Source organism: Balaenoptera borealis, assembly GCF_965194805.1.
Source record: "Balaenoptera borealis genome assembly, chromosome: 2".
Taxonomy (NCBI): Eukaryota; Metazoa; Chordata; class Mammalia; order Artiodactyla; family Balaenopteridae; genus Balaenoptera; species Balaenoptera borealis.
Genome location: NC_138867.1, coordinates 181,710,614 through 181,716,613, shown reverse-complemented (window position 1 = coordinate 181,716,613; position 6,000 = coordinate 181,710,614).

Here is a 6,000-nt window from a genome sequence, read left to right as displayed (position 1 = left end):
AGATGTGCTGTCATCTGGCTTTGTTGTTCCATTTACAGAGGTAGAGTAGATTGAGCATAATTCCGAAGGGCCCTAGGATTTGGGGAATGGTAAATGAGCATTGGCTGCAACTGAAAGTCACCAGCTGCATTAGCCCCTAACAAGAGAGCCAGCCTGACCTTTGAAATTTGGAAGCCAGGCATTGACTTCTCCTCCCTGGCTATGAAAGTCCTAGATGTCATCTTCTTCCAAAAATAGAAGGCTGTTTCATCTACACTGGACATCTGCTTAGTGTAGCCACCTTCCTGAATGGTCTTAACTAGATCTTCCGGAGAACTTGCTGCAGCTTCTACACCAGCACTTGCTGCTTCCCCTTGCACTTTGATGTCATGGCAACGGCTTCTTTCCTTAAACCTCATGAACCCACCTCGGCCGGCCTCACACGTTTTTCTGCAGCTTCCTCACCTCTCTCAGCTTTCATAGAATCGAAGAGAGTTAGGGCTTTGCTCTGGATGAGGCTTTGGCTTAAGGGAATGTTCTGGCTGGTTTGATCTTCTATCCAGACCACGAAAACTTCTACCCTATCAGCAGGGAGGCTCTTTCACTCTGTTATCATTCATGTGTTCACTGGAGTAGCACTTTTAATTTCCTTCAAGAACTTCTCCTTTACATTCACAGCTTGGCTAATTATTTGTAGCAAGAGGCCCAGCTGTTGGCCTGTCTCAGCTTTTGACATGCCTTCCTCACTAAGATTAATCATTTCTAGCTCTTTTTAAAATTTTATTTATTTATTTATTTTGGGTCTTCATTGCTGCACGCGGGCTTTCTCTAGCTGCGGCGAGTGGGGGCTACTCTTCACTGCGGTGCGCGGGCCCTAGGCACGTGGGCTTCAGTAGTTGTGGTTCACGAGCTCAGTAGTTGTGGCGCACGGGCTTAGTTGCTCTGCGGCATGTGGGATCTTCCCGGACCAGGGATCGAACCCATGTCCCCTGCACTGGCAGGCAGATTCTTAACCACTGCATCACCAGGGAAGTCCCTCATTTCTAGCTTTTGATTTAAAGAGACGTGTGATTCTTCCTTTCACTGGAATACCTAGAGGCCATTGTAGGGTTACTAGCTGATCTAATTTCAGTATGGTTGTGTCTCAGGGGATAAGGAGGCCCAAGGAGAGGGGGAGAGATGGGGGAACACCCAGTGGGTGGGGCGGTCAGAACACACCACATTTATCAATTAAGTTCACCATCTGCCCCAAACAATTACAATAGTAATTGGTGCCCCAAAACAATTACAATAGTAATGTCAAAGATCACTGATCACAGATCATCATAACAAATATACTCACAATGACAATGTTTGAAATTTTGCAAGGATTACCAAAATGTGACACAGAGATACGAAGGCAGCAAATGCTGTTGGAAAAATGGTGCCGATAGACTTGCTTGACGCAGAGTTGCCACAGACCTTCAATTTGGAAAAAACGCAATATCTGCAGAGGGCAATAAAGTGAAACACAATACAACAAGGTATGCCTGTTCATTTATTGAGCGCCTACTGTGTGCCAGTCCCAAGATCCAGCAGTGAAGTCAGACAAAATTCGTGTCCTCGTGAAGAAGGCCAATAACAAAGTGTGCAATGAATAAGTGACTTATATTTGTCCAAAAGTGCTAAGTGTTATGAAAAAATAGAGCAGGACTTCCCTGGTGGCACAGTGGATAAGACTCCGCAGTCCGAATGCAGGGAGCCTGGGTTCGATCCCTGGTCAGGGAACTAGATCCCACATGCATGCCACAACTAAGAGTTTGCATGCTGCAACTAAGGAGCCCACCTGCCACAACAAAGGAACCCACGTGCTGCAACTAAGACCCAGAGCAACCAACCAATGAAACAAATAAATAAATGAATCTTAAAAAAAAAAACAAATAGAGCAGAGTCAGGGGGATTGGTGGGTGCTACTGTAAATGAATTTTAAATGGGGGGCTCAAAGAAGCCTCCATTGAGAGAATGACATTTGAGCAAAGATCTGGAGGAAGTGAGAGAGGGAGCTATGGAGGAATCTGGAGGAAAGACACCATGCAGCGGGAACAGCACGTGCAAAGGCCCTGAGGCAGAACCACGCCTGGAGTGTTGGAAGAACAGCGAGGAGGCCCGTGTGTCTGGAGCAGAGTGAGCGAGGGGGAGAGAGGGAGGAGGGGAGGGCAGGGAGGGGACGGGACCGGTCGTGCAGGGCCTTGTGGGCCACAGAGATGACTTGGGCTTTTACCGCAAAAGAGGTGGGAGCCCTGGAGGGCCGTGGGCAGAGGAGGGGTCGGAGCCTGACTCAGGTGCTCACGGGCGCCCTCTGGTGGCTGCTGCAGGTAGGACAGACTGTGGGGACGCGGATGGGAGTCCAGGGACCAGGGTGCAGCTGACCGCACTGGTCCAGGTAGGGGCAGAGGAGGGGAGAGAAGTGGGTGGATTCTGCACAGTTTTTTGAAAGCAGAAGCAGGAGGACTGGCTGACAGGTCAGTCTAGGGTGACTCCCAGGTTCTCACTGAGCAACTGCCAGGACAGAGCTTCCGTCAGCAAAGATGAGACGTGGGAGGAGCAGGTTAGCGAGGATGGTCAGACACCACGTGGCGGTGTTGAGTGTGAGACCCCCGTGAACCCCCCAAGTGGAGACATAGAGGGGCAGCTGCACCCTGAGTCTGGAGCTCAGAGGAGGTCCGAGCTGGAGACAGGGCTGAGGGCATAGACGAGGCCGCCAGGGAGGGGAGGGGTGGGGTGGGGTGGGGGAGGGGAGAAGCCCGAGGGGGTTCAGGAGAGGTGGGTGGGTGGGTGGGTAAGTGGGTGGGAGGGAGAGCGGGGCGGGGGGGGAGGAGGAGTATGGGGCCTGGGGACCATGTGAGAATGCAGTTCTTAGAAGGAGGCCGACTGGCCCGGTCAGACGCCTCCGAGAGGGGGAGGGGGACAGAGAAGTGACCGCTGGACTTAACTCAAAGGTACCCATGACCTTGACCAGGGCACTTTCTGCAGCCTTGGGAGGAAAGAGGGCTGATACTGGAGCAAACACTGCAGGAAAAATCCCACCCTGGCCCTTCTCAGGGGTGACCCTACCTTCCAGAAGGCCCTTTATTAGCATGGGCAGAGGAGTGGGGCATGGAGGTGGGTGTTGGCTGCAGAGCCTGCAGAAGCTTCCTCCTTCTGGCTCCACTGGACTTTCAGTTTCCCGAGGCCCTGCCTGGCCGGGGTCTGGGTGAGGGTAACCTTGAGCTCCAGTGTCACAACGACCCCTGGCAAAGGCCCAGCACAAGCACCAGGCCCTGGCAGGAAGCAGATGCTTCTAGAAGAAAGAGAATAAACAGACGCTTACTGCCTCATCGCGGGCCATCTGCAAACCTCCACACCAGCACCCTGGCAAATAACTCTGCCCAGATGTGTGTTTGTTGATTGATAATCTCACTGACCCGAGAGCCTGGGCACACCGGGTATATATGGTGCAACCAGAAAATAAAAATAAAAGTAGGATTTCTCATAGTTTTGTTCTGCTTTGCAGTGGATTGCCTAACTGACCCCTAGGCACCCCTCTGCTCTAGCAATGAAGGTTCCAAGGGTGTTTCTCATACTGGTTATGAAGGGGCTCTCTGGAGGTGGAATACTATGCAGCCATGAAAAAGAATGACATACAGAGTGGTGACCAGTGCTCCTGATAATGGGGGTGGCCTAGGAATGCAAGTTTATGTTCTGCTGAATAAAAGAAGCCAGACGCCAAAGGCCACATAGTGTGTGATCCCATTTATATGAAACATCCAGAATAGGCAAATCCACAGAGACAGAAAGCAGATTTGTGATTGCCAGGGGCTGAGGAGGGGAATGCCCAGTGACTGCTAATGGGGACTTGGCTTCTTTTTGGAGTGACGAGAATGTTCTGGAATTACATAGTGGTGATGATTACACAATATAGTGAAATATACCAAAAACCACTGAAGTGTACACTTAAAAAGTAACATAATTCTCATAACCAAAAAAAATTCATGTTATATTTTTCATTAGAATCTCTGTTCCTTATAGGCTGTGTGACCTTGGCCAGATTACTTAACCTCTCTGAGCCTGTTTCCTCATCTGTAAAATGGGAATAATGAAATCCACCTCTTAAGGGTATTGTAAGGATGTGGTAAGGATTACACTAAAGCTCTTAGAGCGATCCTTGGCCCATAGTAAGTTTTCTCGAAGTGTTTGTGCTTGTTATTATTATTATCTTATATAAAGTAAGTCAGAGCAGAGGAGAGGATTAGAGAAGTGCAATTTAAAACGGATTTTAGGGAATTCCTTGGTGGTCTAGTGGTAGGAACTCTGTGCTCCCATTGCCAAGGGCCCGGGTTCCATCCCTGTTCAGGGAATTAAGAGCCCACGTGCCATGCAGCGTGGCCAAGAAAAAAAAAGTCACACATCTAAAATATACAAAGAAAAAAGGGGAAACTTTTCAAAACATTTTCCCCTATTTTTCTTTAAGGCTGTTTGGCCAAGAGGGGACAGGAGACTTCTCCAGGAAATACCCCAGGCCCACGGGGCCATGTGGGGTAGGCTGGCCTCCGAGGTGGTGCTGCCACCAGGGGGCGCTGGGGCAGCAGGAATTGTGGCCATGTGTGAAGCCCTTCCCTACGTGGTCTCCCCTCCAGGCCTTTGCCCATGCTGTGCCCACCCCCAGGGACACTCTTCCCCACCAATGGCTCATTCCGACTTAGGCCTCGGGTGTCAGCTTACTTCCTCCTTGCAGAAGATTCTCTTAATTCCCCCCAGGCTGGTCAAGGGTCCACTTTGGGCCTCCACAACCCCCTACACTTCATCACAGGCCTGATCTCCCCGTAACTCTGTCTCTGGCACTGGACAGTGAGCCCTGAGAGGACAGAATGGGGGTGTCTCAGGTCACCTGAGAGGGTGACTACTCAGTCATCCCTGTGCCCAAGGGCCTGCACACAGTAGAAGCTCAATAAATGTTGGTTGGCTAAATGGATGGAGGAATCCATGTCCTCTCCACTCACTGCTCAGTGAGCTCCATGGGGACAGGGACCAGGTCTGTGTCCAGGGCACCCAGCATGGTCTGCACACAGTAGGTGCTCACTAATAATTTGTCAGAAGGATTCACTTTACTGAACAGTTATTGTGTGCCACATCCTGTGCTGGGTTCTGAAAATACTGCCGTGACCAAGACACATGGGCCCCCAGCTCTCTCAGGGTGGGCAGGGTGTAGTGGAGAAGCCACAAATTAACAAGTAACAAAATGAACGGGAATATTTCAAAGAATTTTAAAAATCTAGGGACTTCCCTGGCAGTCCAGTGGTTAAGACTCTGCACTTCCAGTGCAGGGGGCACCAGTTCGATCCCTGGTTGGGGAACTAAGATCCCACATGCTGTGCAGCACAGCCAAAAAATAAAATAAAATAAAAATAAAAATAAAAAAATGGAGGTCATAAATTAACAGGCTGCAGAGTCTCCGTATGGGCTAGAATCCAGTAGAGAGATGCCTGGCTCCTTCTGCCCCAGAAGGCTACTTATAAGCTGTGTGACCTTGGATAAATGATGTCACCCCTCCTGGCCTCAGTTTCCTCATCTGTAAATTGGGAACATTGTGTCTAGCTCCCGGGGCTGTTGAGAGGATTAAGTGTGTTCATCCAGCATGTAAAGCCCTCAGCCCAGGGCTTTCAAAATGATCATCCTTTAAATATACGGGGTTGGGGACTTCTCTGGTGGCACAGTGGTTAAGAAAGAATACGCCTGCCAATGCAGGGGACGCGGGTTCGAACCCTGGTCCAGGAAGTTCCCACATGCCGCGGAGCAACTAAGCCCGTGTGCCACAACTACTGAGCCTGTGCTCTAGAGCCCACAAGCCACAACTACTGAACGCCTAGAGCCTATGCTCTGCAACAAGAGAAGCCACCACAATGAGAAGCCTGTGCACCGCAACGAAGAGTAGCCCCCGCTCGCCGCAACTAGAGAAAGCCCACGCGCAGCAACGAAGACCCAATGCAGCCAAAAATTAAAAAT